The sequence below is a fragment of the Tursiops truncatus genome, chromosome 20 (genome assembly GCF_011762595.2).
Source record: "Tursiops truncatus isolate mTurTru1 chromosome 20, mTurTru1.mat.Y, whole genome shotgun sequence".
Lineage (NCBI taxonomy): Eukaryota > Metazoa > Chordata > Mammalia > Artiodactyla > Delphinidae > Tursiops > Tursiops truncatus.
In genome coordinates this window covers 6,093,023-6,112,081 of record NC_047053.1, presented here as the reverse complement: position 1 = coordinate 6,112,081, position 19,059 = coordinate 6,093,023, and the positions used below count along the sequence as shown (strand labels likewise).

The window sequence follows — 19,059 nt, the reverse complement described above, 5'->3', positions numbered from 1 at the left end:
CACGTATTTAATGGACACAATCTGGTTAATTTGGATATGTGCAGACACCCATGATACCATCACAAGAACTATGGTACTAAACATCTCTATCACCACCAAACGTTTTCTTGTCCCTTTGTTTTGTTTTTATTTGTGTGTGTGGTAAGAACACAACGCAAGATCTAACTTCTTAGGAAATTTTTGCTTGCATGGTACCATATTGGACTATAGGCATGAAGTCGTACAGCAGATCTCTAGAACTTATTCCTCTTGTGTAACAGTCACTCGATGCTCATTGAGCAACACCTCCCCTCCCCCAATCCCTTGGAAACCACCATTTTATTTTCTGCTTCAATAAGTTTATTTTAAAATTTTTAAAATTGAAGTATAGTTGACTCACAATACTGTATTAGTTTCTGGTGTACAGCATAGTGATTCAGTTATATATATTCTTTTTCATATTCTTTTCCATTATGGTTTATTACAGGATATTGAATACAGTTCCCTGTGCTATACAGTAGGACCTTGTTGTCCATCTATTTTATATACAGTAGTTTGTATCTGCTAATCTCAAACTCCTAATTTATCCCTCCCCCGCCCCCACTTTGATTACTTTTGTTGTGTCAGGTAAATGGAATATTTTATAGAATAGATACCTGTAAGTGGACAGTTAGGTTCAAATATTATGCCTAATTTTAGATTTGGTAGCATGGCCAGATTAACCTCCCAAATTATGCATGTTTACATTCCCTGTGTAAAAGGATTCCTGTGACATCATCGTTACTGGGTTTAACTTTTGCTCACAGGGTAGAAATTTGGGTATTTGAGTTTGTGGTTCAGGAGAGAAAGCTGGGCTAAAGACAGAAATTTGAAAGCTGTCAGCATACAGATGGTAAATAAAGTAATAGGAGTATTTGAGACCATTCGGGAAAAAAAATATGTAAATCGAGAAGTAAAACGTCCAGACAACATACGTAGGAGCATATGTTAGTTCCATGACCCTGCGCTCCTCCGTAGATCCTGCCTTAGTTCCCTGTGAGTCCCAGCATGGCCTTTGGGCCCATTGAAGCATCCTGAGGATGAAGAGCAGTGAACACCACACTCCCTGGGCCCCAGGGAAACTGACGGTGGGGGTGGCACTGTGTCAGGAGATGGAAGACATGACCACCTGCTTCCTTGATCAGGTGAAAACAAAGTCTGCGTAGACCACTCTGGATGTGGATATTCTAATCTCCCCACCTCCACCCTGCCCCCAGTATTTATTTACTCCCCTTGTATTACCAACCTTGCTTTTTCCTTGCTGGGACTACAGCATCGATCCAGTTATGAGGTGGTGCTGCCAGACCTCGTGATGTCACTTCAGCCCCCTACAAACACTGCCTCTCTGTTCACCCCAAAAGCCCTCCTGGGGAGCTCCAAGGAGACCCTCACCCACACCACAGCTCCTCCACCAATTCTGGCACGAGACGGACGCCTTGATTTGTCTGAGCTCCGGTACAACTTGCAGAAGGCTGTGATTTTGTAGAAGTTGAGACTATGAGGCAGCCATTGTTTACTGGATTAGAGCCTTGGCATTCCTAATCACACCCAGCATAAGGCTTCAGGAGCATGAAGAAACCCTGGTTACTAGCATTCAGTGGGCTTCTGGGTGTTATTTCAGATGTGGAATAATTAGCAATATGCCCAAGAAGCAACAAAGCCTTGAATGGTATTTAGTGACAATTACTCAGCCAAACCATTGCTTACTGTTATAGGGGCTTATTAGCACCGAATTGTTTCAGTAGGAAGTGGCATCAGCAATAATAATGGCTGCAGCTTGCTGTGCAGTCCCAGAGTCAGCAGAAAGGGGCTGGAACGCATGCATGCCCCTTACATCCCCCAGAAATTCGGGGGACCCTCAGGGATGTGTTGGCAGCAGCAGGAACTGACTCAGGTGGCTCAGGGTAGAGAGCAGGTGGGGCTGTTTGCTGCAAAATCACTCTCTCCTTTCTTAGTTATTCATGCATCGAAAAGGCTCCTCTGTACACCTTTGTCCTGCTCCCCTTTGGAACATGCTGGCATCTCTAATCCCATCTCTCTTTACATTTATACACCAGAAAGGGCTGGAAGGGACTTTGGAGCAAAGTTCTGCGTTATACAGATCAAAATAATCCGTGCTCAGAGATATTGTATAAGTTACACAAGGTCACACAGCAGGGCTGAGATGAGAATCTGAGTAGACTAGGTGTGTCCTTTTTCTACACCCTTCATGCAGCCTGGATCACACGTTATACTCTCCTTCACTACAACAGAGAACATATAGTCAGACGGGCAAGTCAGCTCTTTAGGCTGCAAATCAGTAGGTGAAGATATGCAGAACCAGGAACTTAGAAGTTTCTCAGTGAACCTGGTTTATCCGATCTGTCTTATCCAATCTGCATTTCATCCCCCGTGTTTGGGCTGTTAGGCAAATTTTTGCTTTCCAGCCCAGTCTAAGACTGAGGCCCCTCCCTCAGCTCTCTAACTTACAAGACTCACCTTGGGAACAATGAGAAAGTTATAATAAAAAGATTTAAGATTTATGTAAATGAAAAGATTAAATAAGAGTAAGAAATGTAAAAAGAGATAAATATAAATCTTCCACATTTTAGTTTTTAAAATATCAGTGCAGAGAGAGAGAGAGAGAGGGAGAGAGAGAGAGAGAGAGGTGTCTTTCTCTTCTTATGACGGCACTAATCCCACAATTAGGGCCCTACCTCCATGACCTCATCTAAACCTAATCATCTCCCAAAGGCTGCACATCCTAATACCCTCCCATTGGGGGTTAGGGCTTTAACATATGAATTTTGCAGAGACACAAATTTATTCCATACAGTCGGTATTGTCATATAACGTTTTTAAAATGGCCCAACATAAGCTTTTGTTAAATTCAAATAATATGGTATAGGAAAAAAAGGAAGTGGTCAGCCCTCAACTTTTATGGGTCAGGTTATGATTGGACTCAATGGCTCCCTCATTTACAAAACCTTTGCTGAAATAATATTTGTGGTGACGAAAAGCCGCCCCCCCCCCAATTAATTACCCAAGTAAATTTATGTGGGATGTAACGAGTTTTAGGGAAAAAAAACACATCATTTTTATTGAAGAGGAAAAATTTTGCATTAGAAAGTTAATGCTAAAGGAGATTCCAAATTTTATCCCAGACTAGTGATTTGTCTATGGAGGAGTAATAGTTTAACTCTGGAAGCTGCACCACGTTAAACCTCTGTTAGAGCAGACTCTGGGGAAACTCATGCGGGAAGCTATCCTTACAAAGCTACAATGACGACCTTTGACTTCAGATGCCATGTGCATCCATCCAGGCCCTAAACCTGGAGACAGCTCAAGGAAAACTGAGATCATCTCCCTGGACCTGACAGCCAGGTTTCAATCAAGCAGTAGTTTTCAAATATTGAGAGTTGCCAAGACACAGTTACTATCTTGAATCAATTCAAGTTCTATTTCTATTTATTTAGCCTCCACCTTAACTTTCTTAGTTCTGCATGTTTTAAGTAGCAATGGGAAGCATGTTCATGTTTCAACAGATTGATAATAAAGAGTTATCTTTATAGGAAAAAAGTTTTCCTTCTAAGAGAGAGTACAACTGACTGATAAGTCACCTAAATGGCCACCATGAACCCCTGGTGGCAGCTACCACCATCACAGGTCTGATGCCAAACTCAGCAAACAGACCTAGGACACACCCATCAACTTCACCCCACTGTTTCTTCCAAAGGACATTCATTTTCTTCCAGGGTAAAAGAGCAACATTATGGGGAAATTATAAATTCTATCTCCACCAAACAATAGAATAGATAAAAAGTTAAAATAAAAAACTTTCCCATCAGCAATAAAAGGAAACTCTAAGTAAGCCATAAGGAAACTCTAAGCCACTGGCACTTTGAAAAGTGCCAGTCAGAGAAATAAGATGGAAGATCCCAAGATTCTGCGTAGCTTGATGTATTATGACGGGATTGGAACGCCCTCCACTCATGTCCTTTTTTCCAGAAATACTACCTGAGGTTGGGAGGGGGCAAAAGAAAGGACAAATGAAACAATCCTACAAAATTTACTCATTGCCCTCAATGTGGGGAGGGGCAGATTGAGAGCTATGCTGTCATTCCAGGGTGTAGGTGCGTAAGGATGGAGGCACAAGACTCCCCACCAGAGACTGGGAAAAAACAGAACAGTGGAATGATGCTAATCGCTGGGAGCTAATTATCCCCAGGAATGAGCAAGAATTTATAAAAACAGAAGACAAATACATAAGAGAAAGTACCCTCTGAGAATGCCAAGACCCTCTGAGAAAACTGGAGGATGTAAGGGAACAAAGGTACATGCAGGGACCATAGAAGGACTAACTATAAACCCTCTGAAACCAGAAGGATGACACCCACCCTCGAAACAAAGAAACAAGAGCTTATGTAGGAAAACAGAAAAAAGAGCAGACTTTTTTTTTTTAATAAATTTATTTATTTATGGTTGCGTTGGGTGTTCGTTGCTGCATGCGGGCTTTCTCTAGCTGCGGCGAGCGGGGGCTACTCTTTGTTGCGATGCGCGGGCTTCTCATTGTGGTGGCTTCTCTTGTTGCAGAGCACGGGCTCTAGGCACACAGGCTTCAGTTGTTGTGGCACATGGGCTCAGTAGTTGTGGCTCACAGGCTCTAGAGTGCAGGCTCAGTAGTTGTGGCGCATGGGCTTAGTTGCTCCGCGGCCTGTGGGATCTTCCTGGACCAGGGCTCAAACCTGTGTCCCCTGCACTGGCAGACAGATTCTTAACCACTGCACCACCAAGGGAAGTCCCGAAAAAAGAGAAGACTTTAAGGAAAAAAAAAAGTAACAAGGTAGAATTAAGATCCTATAAATCTTTTATATAAATAAAAGCTAATGGTATAAATTTATGTATTAAAATAAAAAATATTTAGATTGTGGGGATCCAAAACCCCAACGTGATGTAAGAAACTCGTCTTAAAAATGTGAGTTTTCAATAAAGATCTAGAAGTGAAGGTGTAAGCCATTTGTACATGTGGGCAAAGGGCAGGGGTGGAGACTCTGAGACACCAGGCGGCCAGGTGTGTTCCGGAAATAGCCTGGAGGCCACTGCTGCTGAATTGGAGTAAATGAGGGGGAAAATCATGGGGGATGACCTCAGAGAGGTGATGGAGAGTTAAATCATCATACATCATACATGCATAGTAAAGATTCGGGGTTTTATGATGACATGGCAAGCCCCTGGAGGCTTTTTGATGAAGAAATGCCATGCTATAATTGAATTTTGACAGCATCATGTTGTCTGCTGCATTGAGAATAAGCTCTGAGTGATAAGGAAGAAACCATGAACTGAAAGGGGGGAGTCTTGAAATAAACCATGATGGTGGCTTGGACCAGGATGGTAGCAGTGGGGGTGGTGAGAAGTAGTCAGATTCTAAATATATAGTAACATTAGCACCAACAGGATTTTCACAAGTGGAAGAGTTGGTCTTAGCTGATGAATAGATAGCTCATCCACAATGACTGGAGAAAAGGAGTCAAGGGCATAGGAACCCATAGGTATGTAGAAGTAATGTTGGGGGAAGCATATGAACATTCTATTGAGTGCTGCCCTTTTCTCAGTGAAACAGGAAACAAGATCACCAGCCAACACTAAGATGAGGAAGGAGGTCTTAGAGGCTTGAGAAGAGAGGGAAATATTTGAAATAGTCATCTAAGAGAATGGAGAAAATGGATGGACTAGAAAAATACGGTTTCTCACCTGCTCACCCTATAGCAGCCTGCTCACTTACAAGCTTCACCCATTCCATACTCCCAGTTCGCCTTCCCATTCATGGAACAGACCCAGTGGAAAATTGTCCCATATAAATAGCAGCAATAGACAGCTCTTTAGAAAAATTGACCCTGTCCCTCATCTACTAAACACGTGATAAAAACAGCGGCACTGAAGAGAAAGACCAAAACGAACAAATAGAACAGTCAGTGTCGAAAACAAGATAAGTTAAAAAAAAAAAAGAAAACCTTAAAAAAAAAAAAGCTCCAATTAGTAACCTCATAGCCCTTTGGGAAGATATTGTAATCATAAGACAACAAAAGTGTATCATAAAAAATAGTATTTTTAAAGATATGAAAGCTCTTGGGAAGTAAACACCTGGTGGCTAAAATTAAAAATCCAATAAAGGGCTGGAAGAAACTGTTAATAATATCTCCCAGACCACAGAGCAAAACATCAAAGACATGGAAAATCTGAGTGAGAGGTTAAGGAGCATGAGAATAAAGTGGATTCAAGAGACACACCTTCCAAGTGGAGCTCCGGAAAGAACCTACAGAGAAAAGGAAGGAGGGCAAGACAATAATATTGATACATAGAAGTGACAGCATTTCCAAGGCTATAAAGAGATGTGTTTGGGGATTCTAAGGGACTTTCTAGTGCAGACTAGCCTAAATGAAGAAAGACCTAGGCTGTCACAAATCATGTAAAGTTCCAGAAAGAACCACACTGACACATCTTGTTAATTTCCAGAAAGATCCATATCAACCCATGTGAAATTCCAGAAAAACGAAGGTAAAGATGGGACTTCCCTGGTGGGTCCAGTGGTTAAGACTCCACGCTCCCATTGCAGGGTGCCCAGGTTAGATCCCTGGTCGGGGAACTAGATCCTGCATGCCGCAACTAAGACCCTATGCAGCCCAATATAAATAAATAAATAAATAAATACTAAAAACAAAACAAAACAAAGGTAAAGAGACAATTCTCAAAGACTTCAAAGAAAAAGAAAAAGTCATAGCTAGAGACCAAAACTAGCCAGCCAGCAGACTTCTTAATGGCAACACTGAATGTTAGAAGGCAGAGGTTTTGGGAGAAATTATTTTGAACCTAAATCCTAGAGTCAGTTATACTATCAGTCAAATGGAGATGGAGAGGAAAAGGCCTTCTGAAATGTTCTGAAACTTAAAATTTACCTCCTATGGTCCCTTTCTGAGGAGTAAAACTTGAGTAGAAGCCAAGAAAGAAGATGTAAGTGATGAGAAATGGAGAAATGTAAATAAAAGAAATTCCAGTGTGACAGCTGTGCAGCAGGCCAAAATTAAGCAGAAATATGCAAAAAAGAATGTCTTCATGAAAGAAAATGGAAATGCATCAAGCAATAGAATGATTAAGTGGCTGGATGATTATAACAACATGGGAAAGAAAGTATGTATTTCTTTTGTCAGCAAGAGAAAAGAAAGTCAATTAGAGACTTTAGGAAAAGCAAACATATTAAAAAAATCATAATCCAGATAGGAAGTAAAATAAAACGAAGCGTAGATTTAAGCTATTGACGAAGTATAAGAAAAGAGAATCCACATGATCTGGGTGCTTGAAATAAGCCTATGTTGAGTGCTGTGAGATTTGTGACATTGGGCCTGTGTATCTGTCAGGGTTCAACGAGAGAAACAAAACCAGTAAGAGATATATATTAAGAGATTTTTTGCCAGGGATTGGGATATGCACATATGGTGGCTAGCTAGGCAAGTCCAAAATCCAAAGGGCAAGCCATCAGGCAGGGCAGCTGGGCCCCCTGGCTGTGAACTGAAGCTTCTGTCCACAGGTGGTATTTCTTCTTCAGGGAAGCTTCAGTTATGCTCTCAACCTTTCAATTGATTGATTCAGACCCACCCAGATTATCTATACAACCTCTACTTAAAGTCAACTGATTCTGGACTTTAATCACATCTACAAAATACCTTCACAGTAACACCTAGATTTGTGTTTGATTGAATAACTGGGGGGGGCGGGCTGTAGCCTAACCAAGGTGACACATCAGACTGTCATCGTGTGTAAAGAAGGAATTATAATCCTAGACTGCTATCTGGCTCTGCAATAAACAAGACTTGCACAATAATAATACTGTTAACTACACTGGGTTGTTTTTCAGCTTCCAGAACAAGCTTTTAGACAAAAGATTGTTGATATTTTTGTAGGGCATAATTTAAACGTCATCAACATTGTCAATGCCAAGATATGGCTAGGGATACCAAAGGATATCAAGGTGCTTGGAGAAGGGTGGTTATTGTAGAAGTCACTGGGGTGTTGGGGTGGAGCTGCCAACAACCTAATCATTCAGTAGTTGAGGGCTGGTTAAATGAAGTGTGGAATATTCATATCATGAAATACTTTGGTATCCATAGGCTGAAAACATGATGTAGAGAATTCTCATCACCTGGTATGAGAATGCCAAATTATACTATTAAGTGAAAAAGCAAAGTACAGATCAATGTATTTAGCCTATTAAATGCATGTCTGTAAAAAAAAAACAAAACAAACAAAAACAAAAAAAATGCATGTCTGTATATACTTTTTTCTAGACCATGCATATACTAAGAGTGCACACTCACACATACATACAGATGTATGTATGTATGTTTATACGTGTATGCATGTATATACATTGTTTAGAAAGATACCCAAGAAAGGGAACTTTTATTTTTAGTCTGACTCCTTTATGGAAAGCAATTGGGGTTTATGGAGGAAGGGAAAACTTTTATTTTCCATTTTGGGTACTATTTGGATTTTTAAAAATAATGTACATGTAATACCTTTATTATTATTTTAAGGTTACTAGTGTTATCTGACTGATAGGATTAAGAATCATTTAAATTTTCTTCCTATTTTTCCAGGCTAAAAATATACACACATAACCTAACAAATGTTACTTTATCTCTTTTTAATTTTTAAGTTTTATTTGTTTATTTTTCATTGAAGTAGAGTTGATTTACAATGTTGTGTTAGTTTCAGGTGTACAGCAAAGTGACTCAGTTATACATATATATGTATATATCTATTCTTTTTTGAATTCTTTTCCCTTATAGGTTATTACAAGATACTGAGTATGGTTCCCTGTGCTATACAGTAGATCCTTCTTGGTTATATATTTTATATGTAGTAGTGTGTATATGTTAGTCTCAAGCTCCTAATTTATCCCTCCCCCTCTTTTCTCTTTGGTTTGTTTAGGTTTGTTTTCTATGTCTGTGAGTCTCTTTCTGTTTTGTAAATAAGTTCATTTGTATCATTGTTTTTAGATTCCATACATAAGCGATATCATATGGTATTTGTCTTTCTCTTTCTGGTTCATTTCACTTAGTATGGTAATCTCTAGGTCCATCCATGTTGCTGCAAGTGGCATTATTTCATTGATTTTTATGGCTAATATTCCATTGTATATATATATACAGCACATCTTCTTTATCCATTCATCTATCAGTGAACAATTAGGTTGCTTCCATGTCTTGGCTATTGTAAATAGTGCTGCAGTGAAACAAATGTTACTTTAAAATGTTTACTGAACACTTACTATATGCTTGGCAGTACAAAATCTGGTCATGCAAAGGTAATTAAGAGCATCTGCCCTGAAGGAGTAGGAGACACATGTATTCAACCAGAATATTATAAAATGTTGTGATGTAATGACAGAAATAAGCACAGGTATTATGGGAGCACTAAAGTGCCAGACTATGAAAAGCCCCAAATAGGCACCTGGAGAGTGGCAAGAGCTGTTGTCTCGGGTGGTCAGAGAGGATGTGAGTGTGCCATCTGGAGAGGGGGCAACAGGTGACTGGACTCTGCACTTCACTTTCTCATCTATGAAATAGTGACTAAACAGTTATCTCACAGATTTGCATCTAGATGAAATGAAATTGTATCTCTAAAAAGCCCGGCACGTAGTGGCATTTAAATCTGAGTGATTTTCTCCTTCCTCTGACTCAGACTAGAAGCTGAGAAATTGCACCAGGTAGAGGTTTCCATTTTTTTTCTACATTCAAACACTAACAAAAACCCAGAGGTAAATGACTGGCTGGTTAGAGACAGAGGAAAGACGAGGGCACAGATCTCCTGACACCAGGAGATGACATGGTAGATGCTCCTACAAGCACAGAGGCAGTTCATTATCTCCAGGTTTCCACGTGTTGTGACGGGACAGTAAGAGGCGGAGCGGAGAGTAGGTGGTTCACAGAGCCCCAAAGCACAGGCTGTGTTAGGCTTCTTGGAGGTCAGCCTCCCTCTCTGCAATGAGCTGTCCACCTCTGTGACCCAAGAACCTTCGGGCTTTACTTACCTCTTCCGCACCTCCTGTCCCCCTCAGCGTCACTGCAGTTAGCCAGTGGCGAGCGGAAGCCTCTGATCTCACTTCTGGAGGAGCTCCTTAAGAATGTGTAGCATAATGCGTATTATCAGAACATGTGATAAAACCAAGTGTGTTCCAAGTGTGTATGTATCTTAGTGAGTTAAAATCGGATGGCATGGGGCATTTGAGCAACATGGAGGGGGTCCTCAGATGCTCGGTTTGTAATAGAGATGAGGGTGAGAAGTCCACTTCTCCATGTGGTAGCACTAATCCACACAGAGCAGGTGAGGTGGGAGCTTCAGCAGCCAGACATATCTTAGGAGCTCTTAAATTCTTGAGGAATTCCGAGGGTAGGAGCTAATGAAATAATTAGCACTGCACTTCCGAAGGGCAGCCACAGACACACTGCATCTAGAAGCCAGCTGGGTATCTGCACAAGCTAAGTTGACAAAGGGGGTTCTTTAAACACTTCTTAGTAATCAGCTAAATTACAACTTACCCTGTAAAGTGGAGTTCCAAATGAATGCTGGTTAAGTGTTGTGGGGACTTCCCTGGTGGTACAGTGGTTAAGAACCCGCCTGCCAATGCCAGGAACAAGGGTTCGAGCCCTGGTCCGGGAAGATCCCACATGCCGCGGAGCAACTAAGCCTGTGCGCCACAACTACTGAGCCTGGGCTCTACAGGCCGTGAGCCACAACTACTGCGCCCGCGTGCCACAACTGCTGAAGCCCCCACGCCTAGAGCCCGTGCTCCACAACAAAAGAAGCCGCCGCAGTGAGAAGCCCATGCACCGCAATGAAGAGTAGCCCCTGCTCACTGCAGCTAGAGAAAGCCTGCGCACAGCAATGAAGACCCAGTGCAACCAAAAGTAAATAAATAAAAAATAAATAAGTTATTTTAAAAAAAATAGTATTTAAAAAAAAATGTGATTTCCGGTTTGCTCCGTATAGAAGCCTAGAGTTAAAATTTTAGCTGTGGCCATTATTAAACCAAAGCACTATCTTTTTTATTAAAAAGTGAGTGAAGATTTGTGGGGTATTTCTGCTCTCTACAGTTCTTTAATCCTAAAGGAAATTTAACTCCTTGGCTGGGCTGCCACAGACTTTTATCTGGTAGAATACATAGGGGATTAATTTACCATCACAGGGCTTCAGCTACACCTGTTATCTAAACAAGTACCCGCTATACAAGTACATTAACAAGACAAAGAACAGAGAACACCTGAGCATTTTGACTCTTACATTACATCTTCTCAGAGTCCCTTGGTCCAGGATCCTTGGAGCCCAGATTATTCCTGAATCAGCTAGTGGCAGGTCTTTTGTGATGAATGTTCCTTCTGTTGTAGACAAAATTTGCTATAAACAAGAGGTCAGTTTCTTAATGTACTTCAAGAGCCAGGGCCATAGGCGCAATAGGATCAGGAAATATTTATCATCAATAATAGTACTACTGTATATATACATATATCCCCATATCCCCTCCCTCCTGAGCCTCCCAGAAACTAACACAACATCATAAAGCAATTATACTCCAATAACGATAAAAAAAATAATAGTACTACCGCTTACTGAGCACTCCTGTGTGCAAGACACTTTTGTAATTGTTATGCATGTAGTAGCTCATGGCATCCCCTTAACACATTGGAGTAAGTGCCACTATTATTCTTATTTTGCAAATGAGGAAATTAAGGCTTATAAACAACTCCCCCAAACTACCAACATAAGTAGTTTGTTAACTATCTATTATTCCAAAACAAATTATCCCAAAGCTTAGAGGTGTAAAATAATAATAAGCATGTATCATCTGACACAATTCCTAGGTCAGGAATTCACAAGTAGCTTAATGGGTACTTCTGGCTCAGGACCTCTTACGAGGTCACAGTCAGGATGTCAGTTGGGGCTACATCATCTGAAGGTCTGACTGAGGCTGGAGGATTTGTGTCCAAGATGGCGCAGTCCCATGGATGGCAGGCTAGTGCTGGCTTTTGGAAGGAGGCCTCGGTTTTTCACTATGGGGTCTTCTTCAGGGGATACTTTAATGTTTTACAACGTTGCAGCTGATTTTCTCCAGAGTGAATAATCTAAGAGAGAGACAAGATGGAGACGTCAATGTCTTTATAATCTAGTCCCAGAAGTCACCCACTGGCACTCCTATTATCTTCTGTTGGACACATAAACCTGCCATGTTTCAGTGGAGGGAACTCCTATACAAGGGCATGACTACAAGGAGGAGAGAATCACTGGGGGACATCTCAGAGACTGGCAGAATTCTGATTGGAGCCTGGGGTCTCCTCTCCGCAAAGCTGTACTGTTGACCACTCTATAATACTGCCTTCCTAAAAAAATTGTCCCTGATGTGTTCAAGACATTTGGATATTCTTGAAAGGGTAACCAATGATAAAATAAAAAAAACTCTGTATTGAGTGTTTACTATGTCCCAGGCATTGTACGAAGTTATCTGCATCATTTCCTCATCAAACCTAAGGATGAGTCTCAGGATAGAAGTTCAAGGATTTGCCCAGAGCCTCAGAGGTGAAATAAAAATGGTCTTTATGAACATGAAGCCTGAGTGAGATCAGTGACCAAGTATGAATGGGGTCACTTATGTGAGGGGAAGAAAGAAGGCAATGTAGCTTGAGTCTGTGATTGAGAGGACTGACAGCAGAAACCAGAGTTGAAGTTGAAAATTAGGCGGATGCAGGCAAAAGAATATCATCATTCAACTGGAACACCACTGAGCTAAACTGGAGGGTAAAAAACCTAAGAAATAGGTAATGTAAGAATTCTCAGGGCACTAATTGTACACTGCAGTTAGTCAAAGATTATATTGATCTCAGAATCTAGTTCTGTTCAGCTGAATGGACTTACTTTACTCAGAGACATCATTTTGTGTTCTTAAAGACAGGGCAACAAGAGATAAAGAAAACTTGGTGTCTGAACATCTTTCTAGACTAGATATATCCATGTGAGTAAGTAGGAAATTCCTTAAAGCCAAATTATTTCCCACCTTAAATGAGATTTTTCCCCATTATTATCCATTGGTTTAACTAATGCACAACTTTACAGATCTAATCCATGAACTAGTCATAGAGTGTCAGTGGGCATTTGCCCAGAACTGTGCTAACTGGTAGGAGATATTTAGAAGTATTAAGGGATCGTCCATGTCCTAGAGAAGCTTAGATTCATTTGGAGAGAAAATACCTATGTGGGCAACTCTGCACAGTGACTGAGAGGTCAACTTTTTGAGTTATTTTATTTTTATTTTATTGGAGTATAGTTGATTTACAATGTTGTGTTAATTTCACGTGTACAGCAAAGTGATTCAGTTATACATACACATGGATTCGTTCTTTTTTAGATTCTTTTCTCATATAGACCGTTACAGGGTACTGGGTAGAGTTCCCTGTGCTATAGATTAGGTCCTTGTTGGTTATCTTTCTTATATATAGTAGCGTGTGTGTTCATCCCAAGCTCCTGATTTATGCCTCCCCCACACATTTCCCCTTTGGTAACCGTAAGTTTGTTTTCGGTATCTGTAAGTCTGTTTCTTTTGTAAATAAGTTCATTTCTATCTTTTTTAAAAATTAGATTCCACATGTGAGTGATATTATATGATATTTGTCTTTCTCTGACTTACTTCACTTAGTATGATAATCCCTAGGTCCATCCGTGTTGCTGCAAATGGCATTATTTTGTTTTTTTTCATGGCTGAGTAATATTCCATTGTATATATGTACCACATCTTCTTTATCCATTCCTCTGCCAAGGACATTTAGGTTGCTTCCATGTCTTAGCTATGGTAAATAGTGCTGCAATGAACATTGCATGTATGCTTTCGGATTATGGCTTTCTTCAGATATATGCCCAAGAGCGGGATTGCTGAATCACATGGTAGTTCTATTTTTAGTTTTTTAAGGAATGTCCATACTGTTCTCCATAGTGGCTGTACCAGTTTACATTCCCACCAACAGTGTAAGAGGGTTCCTTTTTCTCCACACTGAGAGGTCAACTGCTGTTCATAGACACTAAGCTTAGAGGGAGGGCAGACAAAGCTGTTCATAGACACTCAGCTTAGAGGGAGGGCAGACAAAGATGTGATGTGAAGACAAAGATAGTAGGGGAAGAATGGGTGGAGGAGGAGAGATTTGAGTCCTGCTTTGATGATGGTCAGGTTTTGGTTGTATCTCCATGTATTTGTTTGGGTTTCTGCAAAAGCAAAGCCTGAGATAAAGACTTGGGTGCATGCAGGTAATGCCATGAAACAAGGGTAAGGTTGAGGGCTTCCCTGGTGGCGCAGTGGTTGAGAGTCCGCCTGCCGATGCAGGCGACACGGGTTCGTGCCCCGGTCCGGGAAGACCCCACATGCCGCGGAGCGGCTGGGCCCGTGAGCCATGGCCGCTGAGCCTGCGCGTCCGCAGCCTGTGCTCTGCGACGGGAGAGGCCACAGCAGTGAGAGGCCCGCGTACTGTAAAAAAAAAAAAAAAGAGTAAGGTTGAGTATAGTAAGAGTGAGACAGGGAAGGAGGAGCCAGTATAGGGTGCTCTACCGCTGTTAAGGAGCTCAGCTCCTTGGGGACGTGGGAAAAGCATACAGAATGCTTCCTAGACTTTTCTATCTGAAGGACAGGCGGCTGCGGCATCAATCCATGGGCTGCCATCCCTCATTGTTTGTGGGTTAACCCCAGAGGCATTAAGCTCCCTGATCTTCCTGACTGTGCCAGGATGAGAGCTGAGTAGACGTCTGTGGCTTCAAAGAAATCCCTAAATCACAAAAATTAAGAAATGTCATAGCATGCCCTTGAGATGGCAGCGAGCCTGGAGCTGCCCATCGCAGCTGTGGCTGAAATCAGAGGTGGGTGGAGGAGATGTGGTGGAAGGCACAAAAATCGTCTGCTACAATCAGGAAAGTAAAAGCCATTTTCCCATGTACCCTTTGATTGTCACCAGCCAGAAATGTGTCACATCGCCGCCCCTAGCTGGAAGGGAACGTGAGGGGTGAGCAGTCTTGGTGGAGCGGTCTGTGAGTAAGGGTAGAATGGGAATGGATATCGAGCAGGCAATCAGCACAGCCTGCCCAGTGTCAAGTCTACCCAAGTAGCCACCGTCTTCTCTTTCCCCATGTAGAGCTCCCCGCTCCCCCTAAATATCCATGAGTCATGGAACATGGGGGCAGTTATGTTGGGACCTACCAGCTAACTTCCCACCAGCAACTTGTCAACATTTCACTTTGCTGATTCCTGTACCCTCGTGCCGCATGCAGCGTGTGGAAGCGGTAGCCGCCATATAATCCGCCCTTTAAATAAATGCTACCCACCCTCTTCCACAAATTTAGTTTCATGTGGTAATCCTTGAGAAGTGCACAAGGAATGGGATGGCCCATCATGTTGGCAAGCCGTGGGCTAAGCTCTTGCCCTTCACTTTTGCTACTTGACCGCTTGACACGTGGCAATATTCCCGGGTCGAATTGCTCCAGGAAGATGAGAGTCTGTAAGAGTTTTCTTGGAACAAATGAAAACCAGAAGACAGACATGGCCTCCCTCCTGGCTTTCCGTTCTTTGCCTGGCTTTCCTCTGGGAAGGAATCCTCAAGACTCTCCCAACTTGATTTACTCCTTTCCAGAAACCTCCAACACAGGAAAAGGTTGTCGGTGGGAAATTCAGTCCGGTCTCTTACCATTTTCTCCTGTTCCTTTCTCTGTGGGGAAACAATCGTGCTGAGACTGTTACCGCTGGTGGCCATGGAAACAGAATAATTGACATAACAGTGTGAAAGTCATAAACTTAATGAAACTTTAGTTTTTATTGCACTTCACCCTCATCTCTGATTAAATCAGATCTGCATAATGTGAAGATATTAAATTTCCATGATTCTCATTTTCTCTCCCCTGCCAATAGGAAGAAGGCTCTGTTGTGAGGGAACCCTGCCGGTGGGCTGGGAATATCATGGCTCTAGATTTTGCTGAAAAATGTTTTTTAACATTGGCCCACAAAGCAAAGCCAACTTTTGAGAAGTGGTGGGATTCTGGCTCCAGGGAGATACAGCTGCTTTCCTCTGGCAGATGGAGACTTTGTGAAGGTTTGGAGATACCAGACATCAGTGGGTCAGAGCATCAAGGAGACACATTGATTCAAGAACCAGGTCCAGAGCACTGCATCTGGGCCAGGACTGTGAGAGAGCCGGAGACGCGGAGAGGAATGAGATAGAGCACCGCTTGCAACAAAAACCAACAAACATGGGGACTGGCATGGAATCCGTGCTGGCCAAACAGTAAACCACTGTGCGACTGCCTTGCAAGCATCATGCTAGGTTCTCCAGAGATTTGAAGATGAATGATGTTGATGATGATGCTATCAGAGCTTTCACTCCCACAAGTGCAGCATGAAAGGTAAGTTGACAAAAGGACAAAGTGCTCTAAGAATTTTCAGGAAAGAGTGCTTACTTCTAATAGGGGTCTTCAAGCAAACATCACAGGGGTGTTGCCTTTAGCCGGCGCTTATATGTTAGATGTCCTGCAAAGTGCTTTACTGGCTGGAGACTTCATCTTCTTGGATTTTAATCTATCCCAGAAGAAAACAGAAAAAACAAAAAACAGAAATGAGAGTATAATAAGGCAGTGGTTCTCAACTGGACATGCTTTTGCCCCCCTCTCCTCCTCCCGGAGGTCATTTGACAATGTCTAGTGACATTTTTGGTTGTCACCACTCTGGGAGGTGCTAGTGGCACCTAGTGGGTAGAGGCCAGGGATGCCACTAAACATCTGACAATGCACAAAATAGTCCCCCACAACAAAGAATTATGTGGTCCAAAATGTCAAGAGCTATGAGGTTGGGAAACCCTGGAATAAGGGGAAATGCAGTGCTATTAACATGCTACTGATGCCCTCAGACCAGGAGAGAGCCAGCTGGACAGATTCCTACACTAAGTCCTGCCCCTGCAGGACAGATGAGGGATGGTGGGGAAGTGACAGGTGAGGAGGACCAACCCTCTGTGTCCAAAGGTGTATCATCCATGAGGCTGGAGCAGGAGGGGAGCTGGACAGAGCCACACCTGGGTTTGCTTTTGAGTCTCGCTAATTTTCCTTCTTTGGCTTTGCTTACGTGCCAAGGGCCCTTGGGACCCTCCTTGTGTCCACCCCTTTTCTCTCGTATTCCTCCTCCTCTCCTTGACAACTTTTCCCTATCCTCTGTTTTTCCATAGTTTAAGCAGCAGGTGGGTAAGGATGACGTGTTCAATGTCAGGGTTAAAGAGGTGAGATGGGGGAACAGGTTCAATTTCAGGGCCCCATTCCTCTCATTTTAAGACTTTCTAGAAAAGAAGACCTGACATTCACTTGCTCAAGTGAAAAGAAAATGGCCACATACAAACAAACAAACAAAAATGACTGGCTATGAAGTTGCTTTAAATTCTTGGGCTTGGATCCTTGGTTTTAATTTTCAGTAAATATTCGAGGTAGTTGCCACCCATTAATGGATGAAGAAACCATGCCTCAAAGACATTAAGGAAATCTTCCAAAGTTGACACAGCCAGGAAATGATCGTCTTGGCATTCTGTTGACCTCTGTCTGTTGGTCGCTAGGTTATTTCTTCACTGTAGGCTGAGTTCCATTTGCTCAAAAGCCCACTGGCACCAAACTCAAATTTTTACACATCCAATGTTTTTTTTTTCTGTGTAAATGAAATTTAATAATAAATGAGATGTGCTCCCAGATAAAGAAGTTAATAACAGGCAGAGAAAGCAGAGGTTCAGATGATACAGGCGGGAAGGGGATTGCGGCCAACCTGGCATATTGGGAGACATGAACTGTGTTGAGAGGGGAAGATGGGCTCTGGGCAAGAGTAAAGTGAAGGCGACAGAGAAATAAGAAAGCAGACAGTGAATTGGATATGAGATTATGGGGTTGGTCCCAGGAGAGGCGATTACATGTACTGTTGGGGGCAGTGTACAAGAAGGCTTCTGTGTGTGGAGAGAAAAATGTGGCCAAAGAAGAAGGACCCCAGAGCCAAGCAGAGAAAGACTGCAAGATGGGAGACAGCATCCCGGTGAAAACTGCCCCACTGCGAGCTGCATAGGAAAGCAGGGAGCGGGCTCAGAGTCCGCTCTGCCCCAGCATGTTAGGGAAGAACCAAGGCAGCCCAGTGGTAGTATTGACTGGGCACCAGACTCCAGTGGTGGCCATGCCGTCACCTAAAGACACTGACAACGTGTGCACCCTACAGGCAGCACAGCCAATTGTTTTAAAAATAGCCCAAACAAGCAAATTTTTAGCCATTTAGAGCTTGCCTCTTTGCATACTCCAGGAAACCTCACCCCACATCTATCGGCAACTGACAAGGTAAGCCCCCAGCCATGAAGACCCCACGCTGCCCTGGCCCTTCAGAGCTCTCTGGCCCAGAGACTCCCCACTTTGCTGCTAAGTGACAACCCTTAGATACAAGCCCCCTCTTTGACTGCCCCCTACCCTGGAGTTCCTTGCCCTCCTCCCCTTCTGGATGGCAGCCCCTAAGCCTCTGAGCTCTCTCCCTATGAAAATTTTCCCCTTCCTGCAACTGCCCAGTACAGCTTGTTTTATGTTACTGCCTCTTGTGTGTCACCTCCCCTTGATCTGCCCCAAATCCCTCAAACCCCCTACACATTCCAAGTCACCTTCAGGCTCTGAACCCAGTGGTGTTTCCCTCTACCCCATAGCTTCCGACTTTTCAACAAATGTAATTATGCAAGAGGTATAGCTCTAAGCAGTATTCCCGGAGGAGGGCCTGGGGTTCATCTGAAACCTAATACATTTTGCTCAGTACCCCCAAACCTGGGAAAAGCTAGTGTCACCTAGAGAGAGCAGAAAGTTCTTATAGAGATGCTTAATAATAATCACTATGACAATTTCCACATTCATCCTCTGAAAGGGAATAGTACTCTAAGAGCTGATGATAATAATCACATTATTAATGACTTCCGTTTGTGGAGCATTTGCTCT

General features: G+C 42.6%; 1 protein-coding gene across 6 annotated transcripts in view; it reads left to right on the top strand.

Moving 5' to 3' along the window:
• The window catches only part of ADPRM (ADP-ribose/CDP-alcohol diphosphatase, manganese dependent), a 381,091-nt gene that overhangs the window by 271,465 nt on the left and 90,567 nt on the right, over positions 1 to 19,059 (top strand). For 4 of the 6 annotated variants that reach the window (XR_012328490.1, XR_012328494.1, XR_012328493.1 and 1 more), the window contains exon 8: positions 15,986 to 16,476. The exons of the other annotated variants lie outside the window; for them this stretch is intronic. The gene's annotated coding sequence lies outside the window, so the exon portion shown is untranslated. The remainder of the gene's footprint in view (positions 1 to 15,985; positions 16,477 to 19,059) is intronic. 6 annotated transcript variants of the gene reach the window in all.